This window comes from Drosophila eugracilis, unplaced genomic scaffold (assembly GCF_018153835.1).
Source record: "Drosophila eugracilis isolate 14026-0451.02 unplaced genomic scaffold, ASM1815383v1 contig_1363, whole genome shotgun sequence".
In the NCBI taxonomy this organism is placed as follows: Eukaryota; Metazoa; Arthropoda; class Insecta; order Diptera; family Drosophilidae; genus Drosophila; species Drosophila eugracilis.
Window position 1 is genome coordinate 46090 of NW_024572165.1, and position 16989 is coordinate 63078.

Genomic DNA, 16989 nt, shown 5'->3' on the forward strand with positions numbered 1-16989 from the left:
ATTTGGAATTACGGGCAGAGCTCCGAGACAGCACAATGGACAGGGACATTGGAACGGAAGAAACGCATAATTATTGTGGGCAGGCGGACGCGTCCATCGGAAGAAGGACGACCTTAGCGACGGGCCGCTTGACGAGCCCTCGCGCGGTGCGGATGTCGATCACGCGAACATGGCCATCGGATCCTGGATACACCGCGTCAATCCTGCCTAATCGCCACTCATTGGACGGAAGGTTGTCCTCCTTGATGACCACCATATCCCCAACGCGGAGTTTCCTCGTAGGGGCACGCCACTTATTCCTCTTATGGGTAGGTACTCTTCCTTCCATCGCAGCCGAAATTGCTGTTGAAGAGCCTTCAGGTGCTGCCAGCGATTAATAATTGACGTAGTATCCCCCTTAAGCTCGGGTTCGACCGTGACGAGAAGAGGACCTCCCACCAGAAAGTGCTCGGGTGTAAGAGCCATCAGATCAGCAGGGTCTTCGGACATTGGCGCAAGCGGCCGCGAATTTAGGCACGCCTCGATCCTCGCCAGGAGAGTAGCCAGCTCCTCAAAGGTGTATTTCCGTGTGGCGGTGGACTTGTAGAACAAGGTCTTGAAGCTCTTGACGCCTGCCTCCCACAGGCCTCCCATGTGGGGGGCTCCCGGAGGTATGAAATGCCAGAGAAGCTGCTGGTAACTGTAGGCACCTGTCACAGACCCTTTTAGGCTCTGGAGAAAATCGCGAGATAGTAGGGCAGCTGCCCCCACAAAGGTCTTCCCGTTGTCCGACTGCACTTGACGGGGGCATCCTCTCCGGGACACGAACCGAGCGAAAGCAGTCAGAAATTTCTCGGTCGTAAGGTCCGACGTAGGCTCTATATGGATGGCCTTAGTGGAGAAGCACACAAACACCAACACATACCCCTTTGTGATGAGGTAGGCTCGCCCCGTATAGTTCTTTATCTCGAAAGGACCGGCATAATCCACACCTGTGTACGTGAATGGGCGCGAGAAGGACGTCCGTTCCTTCGGTTGCTCTCCCATGAGTTGCGTCTGCAACTTCTTCTTGTGTATGACACATACTTTACAAGCATAGACGACGGACCTCACCAAATTCCTCACCCTTGGAATCCAGAATTTGGCCCGAATCAGGCGGATTATCAGCTGATTGCCACCGTGCAGCGTGATGCGATGCGTAAATTGAACAAGGAGTCGAGACAGATGGCAGTCGTATGGAAGGATTATCGGATGCCGTTCGTCATATTGGAGAAGTTCAGAGGACGTGACCCGGCCGCAGGCTCTCATAAGGCCTTGCGAATCCATAAAGGGGTTCAGATTTTGAATCGGACTGGACGCTGATACTGGACGCTTTTCGCTTAAGCAGCCCAGTTCAGAGACGAAGTGTCTGCGCTGAGTGACGGAAACTAGAAGACGTTAAGCCGACGTAATCTCATTAGCTGTCAGGTGCTCTTCGAACGGAGAGCGTATCTTCCGCGCGCGCTGGATGAAGCGACAAACATAGGCAAGGACTCGTAGTGCCTTGTCAAGTGTGGAGAAACGTTCAAGGAGATCTTCGGGGGGCGCCTTCGCGACTTGGACCTTGAGTTCAGTCACGGGGGCCTCGTTGCCTTGAGTGGGCCACTCGCTGCGAGGCCCTCGCAGCTAGCCAAGCCCGTGCCACCACAACTGGTTATCCGCAAGGTCTTGGAGAGCTACACCTCGGCTGGCGAGGTCCGCAGGGTTCTGCTCGGAGCGGACATGTGCCCATTTCTGCACGTCGGTTAACTGGGCGATCTTGGCTACCCGGTTGGACACGAACGTTGTCCACTGACACGCTGGCTTCTGCAGCCACACGAGGACAATAGTCGAGTCCGTCCAACAGTATGGGGCAGATGCGGGCCCTGGCATCTGTGGCAGAACTGTGGTGGCCATTTCTTCCACTTAGTTTAACTTAGTTTTTATTGCGCATATCAAAAATCAAGAGCGCTTCTCTTCTTTTTTACTTTTCTTCATCAGAACTCACACAGAATCTTCTTTCCGTATATCGATAATAATAGCTTAACAAAAAAACGAAGTAATTCTCACAATTCCGAGACGGTGAAAAAGAGACGATTGATACTTATAACAAAGTTTTTGGAACATCCTCCTCCCAAGTATTGCATAGTAAGACAGTTCATTTAGCAATACTTAAGCTTTACATTATTTCCTTAATTTCTAATTTGATTAACTTAACTATAGGTCTTTTATAAATATTACCTCTGATCTTAACGTCTACAATCCGAACAGCATTATCTTTGGCAGGATATGTTTTTACTATTATGCCTTTTGGCCAAACATTTCTTGGGAGATCTGCATCCATTACCAGTACTATATCACCTTCCTTTAAATTATCAAATTTTTAGACCATTTACGGCTATACAAAAGATACTGCCTATATTCTTTTCTCCATTTAAGCCTTCCACATGTTCAACAATTTTAAATCTCCATCTGATACATTGCAGTAGAAAGTCTCTCTATAGTTTGGGCCAATTAATAAATCATTTGGCGTAAGGGGTTCTGCTTCGGGTAAATCAGATGGTACAAACAAAAGTGGTCGACTATTCATCATAAATTCAATTTCGCAAAATAATGTCTTAAGGGTATACTCTTTGGGAACCTTTCTTTCAGCAAGAAACATAAATATTTTTTTATTGACTGAATTAACCTCTCCCAAGCTCCTCCCATATGCGGCGACAATGGCGGATTAAACGACCATGTGCAATTTTTTTGTGTTAAGAATAGAGTCATTTCGTCTTTTGACCAATCATCCATAATCTGTTTGAGATCCTTACTTGCTCGTATAAAATTTGTCCCATTGTCCGAGAAAATTTCTATGGGAAAACCACGCCGGCAACCAAACTGACGGAATACATGCATAAATGAATTGCATGACAAGTCCTCTGCTATTTCTAGATGGACTGCACGAGTCGTCATACAAGTAAAAATAAATCCATAGCGTTTTACATGACTTCTATTTATCACTATCTCTATGGGCCCGAAGTAATCTATACCAACCTTTAATAAAGCTCTTTCTGTGGGTTCAATTCTACATTTAGGAAGCTGTCTTATCACAGCTGCCTGTGGCTTAGCATGTCTGTTCTTACAATATTGACAGCTACGAATTATTTTCTTGATCGTATTCCTACACTTAAATATCCAATATTTCATTCTTAGGCTGGAAATGACTGTTTCCATAAATAAATGGCAATTGCTTTGATGATAAAAATATATCTGAAGTATTGTTATTGGACGGTCATTACTTAGCACGATCGGATTTTTGGCGTTCATGGCATATTCGTCATCTTTTAAATTGTCTAATCTACCTTTTAGTCTTATCAAGCCATCTTCTGTAAGGATTAATGGTAAGGTTTTTAAACGACTTGAGTTACCAATTAATTCTCCCTTTCGTAGATTTTGCATTTCAGTTTGAAATGAGTCCGATTGTATCTTTTTGTATATTAAATGCTCAGCGTCAAATAATTCTGTAGCTGTAAGTTCGCCATACGCACGAAGTTCTTTGCTACTTTTAAGATTTCTCACAAATCGTAACATCGAACCTGTCGTCCTTTTGAACCTTATCCAACTGGAGAATCTTTTAATGTCAGGTAAAATAAGTTTATGTTTTGTTTCTGATATTACATTTACATATTCGTTCGTGTCTTCATCTTCCAAAATTATTTTATTTGTCGGCCACTTTGTCATGTCAGTATATAAGAATTCTGGACCTTTTATCCATAAATCGTTTTGATCAAGATCTATCTTTGCGACCCTTGTTGCTTCATCAGCGGGATTAATTTTTGACGGAACATATCTCCAATTGCTTCTATTGGTTGTTTCTTGAATTTCTCCTAAACGTTAAGATACAAAGGTTTTAAATCTTTTGCTGCTGGACTTTAGCCAGTATAAAATAATTTAAGAGTCTGTCCATAAATATATTTTATTGATTTTTAGATTTAAAGTTTTTAATAAGGACTTGCTCATTCTAGCTCCTAATAAGGGACCCTGCAATTCCAATCTTGGGATTGACATAGGTTTAAGAGGAGCAACTCGTGATTTTGCCGTTATTAATGTGCAATCAACAACGTTATTATTTTCAAACCGAATGTACGCACATGCGGCGTATGCATATTTTGATGCGTCAGTAAATATATGTAACTGGATGTTGCATTCTTTAATTGGCAATTTTGTTATAAGTCTGGAAATCGAAAATTTTTTTATTTTAAGAAATGAGTCGCATAGGGTTTTCCAAATCGCAAAATGTTCGTCAATTATGGGGTCGTCCCAACCAATACCACTGTCCCATATGGATTGTAAAAGTATCTTATTAGTTATGAGAATATGAGACAGAAAACCCAATGGATCAAAAATTGACATTGTAATCTTTAAAATCTCTCGCTTGGTCGGCCGTCGTGAAAGGCTAATTATCTCATTATGTGACTTAGTAAATTTAAGATTATATGTAAAAGTGTCACTTTCATAGTTCCACATCAACCCTAGGACCCGTTCTTCCGTTAGTGTTTTTGTCTTAGTAGATATTTGAGCTGTATTTCGATTGTCAGAACCTATTCGCTTCAAAACGTCTGCTGAATTTGATATCCAGTTACACATTTGGAATCCACCTCTTTGATGTAGGTATGATACGTCCTTTATAAGTTGCACGGCACTGTCAATGTCATCTGCTCCGCCCAAGTAGTCATCCATATAGTGTTTTGTTATAATGTCCTGACATGCTTTTGGATACTTTTCTTTGAATTCATTTGCGTTGTGATTCCTAACTTGTTGTGCAATACTCGGACTGCATTTGGCTCCAAAAAATATGACTTGAATTTCGTATACATCTGGAGGGCCCTGTCTTAAAAATCTCATAAAATTCGTTGAGCGTGTCTGTCTGTTTGAGGTACTTGAATTTTCAAAAACATTTCTTTGATATCTCCTACAAAGACTATTTTATTTTCTCTAAAATTCATGAGCACGGAAGATAATTGATTATAAAGATCAGGTCCGGGTAATAAGAAATCGATTAAGCAATAATTATGGCTTTTGGAAGCGGCATCGAAGACTATTCGTAATTTGTCTGGTTTGTTAATATTTTGTACACCGAAATGCGGAAGATAGTAAGTCAGTGGTGTTTTTATGTTTGCTTCTGTCAGACTTAATTTTTTCAAATATCCTTTCGAAATATACGACTGCATCATTTCAGAATATTTTCGACCATAGTCAGCATTTTTGTCAATCTTGCGTTCACATGATACAAGTCTGGAAAAATCATTTTTATAGCTCTCAGGAAGCTGAATGTTTTCTTTCTTCCAAAAAAGTCCGCTTTCAAATCTGTCGCCAACTCGTTTTAAAGTCTTATGAACAATATTCATACATCTTTTGTCGTCTACAGACATGGGAAGGTCTTTTTGAGTTGCGAGTTCGTTCTCGATTTACCAGTAGGATTTTACTAGATTATGTAGTTCATCCAAATCGTCATTTTCTGGATAGTGGTAGGTTACATTGAATGTGTGATTTGTCTCTGTCAAATGTCTTTCATGTTTTGTTAAACCATGTACGACCCAGCCTAACAATGTGTTGCTAGCGACAGGGCCGTCAGAGGATTCATACCTTAACTTGCGTGAGACGATAAGAGACCAGTTATCTTGACCTATTAAAATTCTTGGATGTGCCTGATCGTAAAAACAATCAGAATAATCCTTTAAAAATTTAAATCTGTCTGTCATTGCTTCTATGTTTAGTGTTTGCAGCGGTAAATTAAGATTGGAGACAGTTCTAACTCTCCTCATCATGTGTATCTTAGTATTCACACCACTACCTTTCATGCGTATGCTGACTACTTTCGAATTATCTTGTTCGTAAATTTCATTGTTAGTCCATTGCATTTTCAATGGCGCTTTTGGACCCTCAAGACCTAATTCGTTTGCTAAGCTTTCGTCAACCAAGGATATAGTTGATGCCTCGTCAAGAAGAGCATATGTTTGAATACTATTTTTTGGTCCCATAAGAGTGACATGTACTATTTTCAACAAAACTTTGTTTGTATTGGCGTTTACGTTACAGTTGTTTTCTGCGTTTCTTGTTACTGTCTGATCACTATTTTCAGGCTTACCAGTTTGTATGTTTGAAAATTTGTCTTTATGCAGAAGGCTATTATGACTGTAACTACAGTTGGGTCTGTTACATTGCTTTTTACGTTTACAGTCTTTAAGTAAATGGTTTCTACCCAGACAGGAGATACACAAGTTAATTTTAGTAACGTGCTCCCAGCGTTTATCAACATCCAAATCTTTAAATTTAAAACAAGTCCAAACATAGTGATCGTTCAGTTTGCAAAAATTACAAAAACCTTTCGCTTGACCTTTGACTGCAACATCCCTGATACCCGAAACTGTTAGTGTGCTGTCTTTTGACTTGCTGACATTTTGTCCGAATCCTAAAGCTGTGGCAGCTTTAATGGTTTCACCTAACCACGCTTGAAAAATAATTATTTTGGGATCAGTTTTCAAATTTGACTTTTGATAATATTTAACGAAGGCAGTACGTTGAGGCACAGGCAGTTTATCTAAAATCTCATCAAATATTAAGGGGTTTCTTATTTGGTCTATATTTCCTAAATTGAGCAAAGTGTGAACAAGATTTGTGATTATGTCATAGAATGCAAAGAGTTTGTCGTATTTGTCATCTTTAACAACCGGAAAGTGTTTGATTTTATAAAGAAGAAGCCTTACTACGTGGCATGGATCGCCAAACCGTTCTTTTAGAATTTCCATAATAGTGTCGACATTTTCTGGTAATATTAAGAGGCTATGAACACATTCTTTTGCACGACCTGATAATGATTTTCTAAGTCTACTTAGATTTTCATAATTACTGAAATTACAAGACTGTACTATTTTCGAATTCGGCATGGAATAGGGCCACTCTAATGGATCCCCAGAAAATAATGGAAGATCTTGCCTAATAGTATGTTCGATACTATATCGTTTTCAAACTTAAGTCTACGTTGAGCGCCAGTCACCCACTCACGCGTACGGTCATCTTTGTTGTCGTCCTCATCTGGCAGGTTTTCGATGTCTCCTAATTGACTACTGTAGTAGTCTTTATTATAATTTTGTAGTATTCTTTATTTTAACTCTTTGCTTTTTTTCGCTTTTTCACATGCGTTCTCTTCTTAGTCCATCTCCAAAGTTGGTATATCAAGGATGGTATCTTATCGATAACTTCTTCAATCATAATCATATGGTAACTCTTAATAAGTACTACCCACCCGTTACATCTGGTAACTCTTAATACTACCAGCCTGCTACAACTCGGCCATCCTGATTTTGAGATAGCCCTCTATCTCCTGTTAACATTATCTCGTACATCAATAGATGAATTTGTTTTTCTTAACCAATGTCTAATATTTTGCGCACTCCACACGCCTTGGTAAGGATTTCGAGCTAACTGAAAGCCATCAATGTCTTTGATCAAATACCTATCGTTTTTTAATATCTTATCAATAACATAAGGACCTTTACTTTTTGGTAACAGTTTTCTTGCTACTCCTGCCGAGCTATCAAAATTTTTTACCATAATATAGTCTCCTGTCTTGAATTTATTTGGATCTTTTCTTTTGCTATTATAATATTCCTCATTTTTTGACTGTGCTAATACCTGATTTTGTTCTGCTTCCTTTCTAATCTTTTCCAAATCTCTTTCACAATTTACATCTACACAATTTTCCTCTTCTAGCTTTTGTTTTAGGTCATCACTTATTTCCCCTTTTTGTTGTAACCCAAACAACATTGTACTTGGATATTGTTTTGTACTTCGGTGTATTGTATTATTCAATGTGTATTCAATTTGTTCGATAACCTTATCCCAATGCTGCCCCTCTTTCGCCTCAGTAAGTTTGCTTAACATAGGACCTAAACTTCTGTTAACCCGCTCCACCTGTCCATTAGCTTGAGGCGATCCCGTGGCCACTTTAATGTGCTTTATATTTGCGTCACTTAAAAACTTTTCAAATTCCCCCGATGTAAAACCACTACCTCTATCTGACACTATGCAAATCGGTTTGCTATATGATCGAAAATAGTCTTTTAATGCACTAACAACTACTTTACTATTTGTTGTTTTTGTCGCATATAATCGTAAAAATTTCGTACACCCATCTACCACTGCTAATATTTATTTCTTTGATCTACTCTTATCCACTGGTCTATAATGGTCAATATGAATAATATCAAATGGTTTATTACCTTTGGGTATGCTATGTAATACCCCACATTCCTTGCCTGCATTGGATGAAAACGCAATACACTTTAAACAATTTTCTATATGTCCTAATGATTTGACTTTCATGTTCGGAAACCAATATGTCTTCATCATTGCACTAATCATTTTATCCCTACCAATATGTCCTAATTCATCATGATACTTATACATAACATGATCCTCCATAGCTGCTGGTACATAAAATAATATCCTGCCATCATTCGTTTTCCTATATACTACCCCATTTCTCATTTCAAACAATTTCAGCTCACCTTTTTCTAACAATTTTCTAATATTTTGTATTTTCATATCCTTCGTCTGACAAATTACTAAATTTGTTTCTAAACTATTTGCTTCTGTTATCATAATTGTATTATAACATCTCGACAAAGCATCGACGTGCTGCATCCTGCTTCCAACTCTATGAACTATTTCATAATCAAATTCTTGTAACTCTAACGCCCACCTTGCTATCCTTGGATTTAAATCAATTTTATTTAAAGTCAAAGCTAATGAGTTACAATCAGTAATAATTTTAAAACGCTTTCCCTGTAAATATATTCTGAATCTTCTTAAAGCATAGATTATCGCTAAAGTTTCTAACTCAAAGCTATGGTACTTTGCTTCTGTTTCTGATGTGCGCTTCGAAAAATAAAAAATAGGATGAAATTTTTTCATCTGCCTTTTTCTGAAAAAGTACCGCTCCAAACCCCAAGGCACTGGCATCACAATGCAATTCAATGTCATCTCTATGATCATAAATTGACAAAACTGGCGCTTGTAACAATTTTTCTTTTAAACATAAAAAACAATTAAGCTCCTTTTCACCAAAATTAAATTTTCTATCCTTTCTAAGTAAATCATACAGAGGTTTTGCAATAATAGAAAAATCTTTAATAAACCTTCTAAAATAAGAACATAATCCTAGAAAACTCTGCACTGATTGAACTTTATCAGGCATAGGAAAATTCTTAATAGCTTCTAAACCCTTATCATCGGCTCGAATACAACCTTTAGATATATGAAAACCCAAATATTTAACACAATCCTGCATAAACTCACATTTATCTAACCTTAATTCTAGTTTATTTTCTGCCAATCGAATCAAAACTTTCTCTAAAATTGCAAAATGTTCATCTATATCTTTGCTTGCGACCATTATATCATCCATATAAACTATAACCTCATTTTCTCTAATCATGTCCGCAAATACAGTATTAACAAATCTTTGAAATACTTGAGGGGCAGTTTTAAGCCCCATCGGCATTTTTAGAAATTCGTATTGACCCAATGGCGTCACAAACGAAGTGTATTTAACCGAGTCCTTATCCACAAATACGTGAAAGTACCCATTTTTTAAATCAAGTTTCGTAAATATATTTTTTCCTACAAGTTTATCTAACAAATCGTCTATTAACGGCAACGGATAATTATCTCTAACCATAATTTTATTAAGCCGTCTAAAATCGACACACATTCTAAGATCCCCCGTTTTTTTCTTTACTAAAACAATTGCTGAGGCATATTCTGAACTACTGGGTTGTATAATACCCTCTTTTAGGTATTCATCTAACATAAGTTGTAGTTTTTCTTTTTCCGCATATGATAGTCTTCTAGGTGAACAACTAAATGGTTTTTCTTTTTCTAAAATAATTTTCATCTCGCCCCTAATGTTGGGATTTGCTTGCTTCTTTGCATTTATATAAGTGCTTTCTAACATTTTTATAAATTTTGCTCTTAATGCATAATCCACTTGTGTCCCAATCTTATATTCTCTTTCAGAATCCACTACATTAATTTGCATCATGCTACTTTGAAAATTTTCTTCTAACACTCCTCTAACTAATTCTTTTGACTTCTCATCTAACAATTTACTAGCTAACAATCTATTATCTAACAATCTATTATCTAACAATCTATTATCTAACAATTTCCTGTCTAACAAACAATTTTCTGCTAACGATTTATCAACCAATTTGTTTTCTACATTTTCACAATCCATATTCATTTCACTATTTTCTAACAATTGATCTGCTGCTTCCACTAACTCCACTTCATTTATTCCTTCCTGCTCCAAGTTTGGCCTTATGTTGTCTTTACCATCTAATAGACTTTCAGTACACTCATTACCATTCACATCAAGTTCACTTAAAGATAATTTTATACCATAAAGTTCCATAAAATCTCTACCTAAAACAATATTCCATCTCATAGACTCGTTAGGCACCACTTTTAAATCAAAATTAATTTTATTACTGTTCTTGAAAATGTGACAAAATATTTTTCCGAATACATTTAATTGGCTTTCATTTAATCCAAAATATAACACTTCATGTGTGTGTAATTTAATATTTGTTGGAATACATTTTTGTTTAATAAACGAAACAGGGCTGCCCGAGTCTATGAGGCATTCTGAAATTATAGATTCGTTATTACTATTACTAAAATAAATTATTAATGACCTTACAAAATTGTTTACGCCGCTGTCCTCCGTCTTCACCTTCCTCTTCGGGCACTGCGCCATTAAATGCCCTTCGTCACCACATCCGTAGCAAGATCCCGGCTTCCTCTTTGGCTTACTGCAATCTCGTGCCCAATGTCCCTTAGAGTTGCAATTGAAGCAACGAGAATTTTCTTTTATATCTCTGCCCCTCGCTGCTTCCGACTTCATCAGCAAACCACTCTGCCTAGGTAAGGCAACATCTGCAAATGCTCGCCGCATCTTCGCCGGATTATCAAAGCACTGTAGTTTTGCCTGGATGCGTAGATTTTCATGTGGTATTCCCTCGATGATGCCATCTAATAACTCATCGTCGTCCATATCCAAATCTCGAGCCAACATGCACTTGTCCTCAAAGTATACGCTGAAATTTTCGTCCGATATCCACATTCGTCCAGCAAATTTCCGACGTAGCTCAATTTTCGGAAGTTTTCCACCAAACGCCTCCTTCAGTTGATCCAAAACTTGGTTTATAGGCTTCACCACACGTACCGGATCTGCATGCAGCCACTGCAACGCTGTTCCTTTAAGCTTTGCAATACATAATAATTGTCGCTGCATGTCGTTCAACTTGTGCATTTGTGTAATATTGTCAAACTGAGCAATCCAATTTCGCACTGGTGTATTTCCATCGTACTCCATTAAAATCTCTTTGGCCAATGAAAACGCCATGGATGCCCAGTCACCAAAATTTTTTTCAGCTGCCACATTTCGCTGAATTTCACAACTTGCATTTCCTTGAGCATCATCTTCTACGTCTTGGCATGATGTATCGTCGTCTCCCTCTAACTCTTGGTTTCGTCCATGCATGCGTAATTGTTCCAGAACATTCTTAGCGGCCTCGATTTCTTTGTACAAATTTGCCAACGCTTTTGTTCCTTTAAACATTTCAGCTTGTTGCGATTGAATTACGCGTCTTGTCTCCGCCACCAGATGATCATCCTCCAAATTGTCCACTCTTGGTGCATTTCCACGTTCTGCTGCTGGTACAGCATTAAGACGCACCAGCAACTCTGCTTTTGTGCCTTTTGTGGACAAACCCAATTCGCCAAGCCATTTTTTTAACACCGCCATTGCATAAATATCACCAACTATATCCATTTTTTCTGTTCTTGATCCCACTTATTTTGTAGTATTCTTTATTTTAATTCTTTGCTTTTTTTCGCTTTTTCACATGCGTTCTCTTCTTAGTCCATCTCCAAAGTTGGTATATCAAGGATGGTATCTTATCGATAACTTATTCAATCATAATCATATGGTAACTCTTAATAAGTACTACCCACCCGTTACATCTGGTAACTCTTAATACTACCAGCCTGCTACACTACCTGCATTAGATTCCAATTGGGCCATATGCAACTGCTGCTCGAGTTCCAGTTGTTGCTGCTCAAATACCAGACGTGCTCGCTCTTGCTCCTGTCGTGCCAGTTGATCTCGTATGTCTTGCTGCTTCTTTACATACTCCAGCTGTATTTGTAGTCGTTGTACCTTGGATGAGGATTGGCTTCCTCCAGTGATATGCGACCTTGCGCCGTCTTCATAGTAGTGTCCGGATCCATTCGATGGGATCGCCGGTTTAGATGCAACCAGTGCCTTCTTGCGAGTTTCTACGATTGTCACCTCTGGGTTCGAGGGACCAGGTCTAGGTGTGTGGTCAAATTCACCATTATGTGGCTTGTCTATAGCCTTTTGCTGTTGTTTTGCTCGTGATTTCTTTTTCGATCCTGCTGGTGCCATGTTGCTGTCTGCGTCTTGTTGTACCGTCACAGAGATCGTTGTGAAATCTTTTATTGCGTCGTCGATTTGCAATTTCACAATATTACGTCATATTTTTGCATGCACACACACACGTTCAATCGTCGGCCGCGTCAGTTTGTATGTGATGTCTTCGGGGCTGTTTTATTTATTACAAGAACTATTTGTAATCCATTGCTGTTCATTTGACTTCGAAGGACCATTTGTTGGGGAATTACCTGTTTATTTATTTCTTGTTAATATCCAGCTCGAATGACCATTTGTTGGGGAATTACCTGTTTATTTATTTCTTGTTAATATCCAGCTCGAATGACCAAATACATAGTTCCCGATGCCCTGTCGCAGGAATGAATTCTTCAAAATGTCTTCCACTTAGTTTAACCTAGTTTTTATTGCGCATATCAAAAATCAAGAGCGCTTCTCTTCTTTTTTACTTTTCTTCATCAGAACTCACACAGAATCTTCTTTCCGTATATCGATAATAATAGCTTAACAAAAAAACGAAGTAATTCTCACAATTCTGAGACGGTGAAAAAGTAACGATCGATACTTATAACAAAGTTTTTGGAACAATGACCGTAGACCCAACCTCGACACGGACGTAAATTGCTGCGCCGTACGCCTTCTCTGAAGCGTCGCAGATGCTCGACCCTTAGGTGTGGTCGGAACGCGAACCATCGAGGAACACGAATCTGATCGAGCACCGAGTAATTCTTCAGGAAGTCAACCCATCGCTGACAGAAATCTTGAGGGAGGGCGTCGTCCCACCCCAGATCCAGAAGCTAAATGTCCTGCATGAACATTTTTGCCCGGACAATGAAAGGAGCGAGCCAACCTGCTGGATCGAACAATTTGGCTATTTGGGAGAGGACTTGGCGCTTCGTGAGGACGAGCCGGAAGTCAATTCTGGCGGAACAAAAAAAAACTCCTCGCTCGTCGCTTTCCAGCGCACGCCGAGTGTTTTGGCCGTGCTCTCTGCATCGATGTCGAGGAAATCAGCACGAAGGAGGTGGTCGCTCGGAATGTCGGCCAGGATTGCCTAGCTATTCGACGTCCATTTCCTTAGTAAAAACCCTGCTGACTCTAGGGCGCCCTTTAGCTCCCGAATCACCACTTGGGCTTCGGTTTTGGAGTCTGCTCCCTCGAGAACGTCATCAACATACATAAAATGCCGGATAATTTGGCTTGCCTGCGGGTACTTCAACTCTTCGTCGCCAGCGAGCTGCTGCTGGACACGGATCGCTAGGAACGGGGCACAATTGACACCGAAGGTGACCGTTTTTAATTCGTAGTCGCGGATCTCCCCATCGGGATTGCGAAACAAAATACGTTGGAGCGGAGTATGCTGGGGTCTATCCAAATTTGCCGATACATCTTCTCGATGTCGGCGTTGAAGACAAACCTAAAGTATCGCCACTTTAGGATTTGAATCGTCGGACTCGAAGCATTGAAGACTACCCGCACCTTGGTTGTCGTGCTTTCGGGCTTGAAGACGGCATGATGTGGAAGATGGTAGGTAGCGGAACTGCTCGTGGGAGAGACCTCGGTCATGTGGCCTAAGTCGATGTATTCCTGGATTACCAAGTCATAGCGGGCCTTAAGGGGCGGATACCTCTTCGGGCGCTGCTCATTACGCAGGAACTGAGCAAGAGCAAAGGACCGTGAAGCCGAAAGCTCGGAACCCTTCTGCTCGGGGTCGCGTAAGGGGAGCGTCACAACGTACTTGCCACACTCGTCTCTTCTCGTCGTCTGGACAAAATTATGCTCTCAAACTGAATCCGATTCCGAATTAATCTGTGTGGGCACATCCTCCACCTCCCAAAATTTGGTGAAGAGCTGATCCAGCGATTCACCGAGGCTACGGGCAACTTGTGTGGAGAAAACGGACACGCTGCGAGGGTTGGCTGGAGATAATGGGCCTGTCAGCACCCATCGAAAAATGGTTTCCTGACCGAGAAGCGACCCGCAGATGTTAGCCCTGGTATTTCCGAGGAGAATGGACGGAAGAATGTCAGCTCCTATTAACACATCGACTTGGGAGCTTTCAAAGAAGTTGGGGTCCGCCAGGGGAATGTCGGGCAGCCCCTTGAGACGATCCCGCGGAATCGGATATGATGGCAGATTTCCTGCCAACTACGGAAGAACGTAAGCCGCAGTCTCTAATTGTAGCCCGGGTCTAGACGGCGACCGAATGGAGAAATGGCACAATTTAGTAGACTGCGCGGAAGTGGTCTGAATAAGACCGGACACTTGGGCTTGAATCGTCTTGAAGGGAAGCTTGACAAGGTTGAACAGTCGTTCAGTTATGAACGTCGCTTCGGACCCTGAGTCTATCAGTGCTCAGTGCCTGGAAACTGCACCCCAAATGGCACACGTTGATAAGGGCCGTGCCAAATAGGACGGCTCCTGACCCGAAAGCGAAGCACACCTGCACATCCGACTGATCCTCTGAGCCTTTTGTGCTTCTGGCAGTTTGTGCGGGTCCAGCCCTTGCTGGAGTAGGCGGACTTGGAGCGGTAGCGAACGGATTGCCGCGGTGCAGGAGGGTGTGGTGTCGGCTGTGGCATGTGAAGCAGGTATGGGCGCTCGTGCAGTCTCGCTGCTGGTGCCCTCGGGAAAAACAGTTCAAGCATAACTGCTTCCTCTTAATGTAGTCGGAGCGCCCGTCCACGTTCATATCTAGGAAACGCGGACATAAGCGGATAGGGTGGTTCTCCCTTGAACAGAGATCGCATCCCTTTTGGCCCGGAGCCACTCGAGTCTCGTACGAATTGAGCTTCCGTGCAGGGGCAGTAGGAAGTCCCGACCTTGGCGGAGATTGCCCGGAGCCACTAGGCCTGACGTCGTCGATGGCCTCCAGAGTGCGATGGCGCTCTGTCAGGAAGTTACGGATTGTACGGATTGCTCCCACATAAAAAGTTTGACCTTGGGGAGCTTCGAGGAAATCATAAAAACCAGGAGACAATCCCAAGCCTCAACATTGATGGCGGACATTTCTAGGGCTGTCAGACAACTCTGAATGGTGGCTTGCAGCTCCCTCAGCGCGACCCCGGACTCTTGAGAAATAGACTGGAGGTTGAAAGAGATCTTCAACTGACTATTGACCAATAGCCGCCGGTTCTCAAAACGATCTGTGAGGCTTTGCCACGCTGCAACAAACCCCTCATGGGTAAGCGGAGCCTTAGAAACAATGGCGTGTGCGTCACCACTTGTTTTGGACAGCAAGTGGAAAAACTTCTCTACCGGGATGAGCCGCGAGTTTTGGATGTAACTGGCCGTACACAAGTCTCTAAAGGTGGGCCACCGAAGGTAATCACCCGCAAAGACCTCGGTATCCACTGGAGGTAACCGGCAGCCTGTACACGCGGGCGTGTGGACATTGACGGAAGCCTGAGTGGATTGGGAGGCAATTTTCTCCCGAAGCTGGGCAATACACCTCGAATATACTAGCAGTAGCTGTACTTCGATTCCAGCACTGCTGAGGTGGCCGAATTGTCGTCGGACACGGCGAGCAAATCGGAGCAGCTCTCATAGCACTTCTCCACCTTCTCCCAGAGTGCCCGAATTTGGTCTCGATGGACTTCGCACATGTATTGGGAGCCTATTTCCGTTTCTGGGGCTTCCGGGGTATTGATGTTGGCCTCAAATTGGCTAATTCGATCTGTTGTAGCGATGAACTTTTTCAGCGCCCTTTTCGACCGCACTTTGAGCCATTTTTACAACGGAGCGAGTCTGCCTCTGTGAAGGATCGGGGATTGTATTGACGTTTTCGTCACTCTTTGCCCTTGGAATGGCCCTGGTCGCCTTAGGCTTCAAAAGAGGCGTCCGCGGAGATGCGGATTGAGATCTGTCCAAACTGATGGCTGGGATCGGACGCGGATTTTTGTCGTCTCCCGTGGGCATTCTCAAAAATCAATTCGCTGGTCAGCGCTTGTCGACTGACTTGCGCAATAGGGGCCTCGTTCGAAGCGGTGGCCGATCACACTAAAGTGATAAAAACGGTAAGATCGTGGATGGATTGCGATAACACGGAACTAGTGAGCACTAGCGGCGCCGATGTCGAAAGGAAGATCGTGTGCGGCGATGTGAAAACAAAACTTCAGGAACCAAACAACCCAGAAGTAGACGAGATTTATTGAGATTGTAGGCGGATGTTCCCTGATGCGGAGTAGAAGCTGCGCTAAAGGCACGGAGAATGGACAAGTACCGTTCGTAATTCACCCCAAAGGAAAAAAAACAGCACCAAAAAAAAAACACAACACGGCTACTGAGACGACGAGGTTGAGAACTTAGGCGACACAATCACGGATTTGTAGTGAAATGACGGTTTTTTTTTTTTTGAAACAGATTTTATTTCAGTTTAATTTTGTCATGTATTTATTTCCTGAAATTGGAGGCAGAAAATATATGGCATGCATGCAAGTATGTATATATGTAAGTATATGTATGCACGT

At 41.6% G+C, this 16989-nt stretch overlaps 1 pseudogene; it reads right to left on the minus strand.

Annotated features, from left to right (window-relative positions):
* Positions 1-469: 469 nt before the first annotated feature.
* On the minus strand, positions 470-16008 carry LOC108111625 (annotated as a pseudogene).
* Positions 16009-16989: the final 981 nt, after the last annotated feature.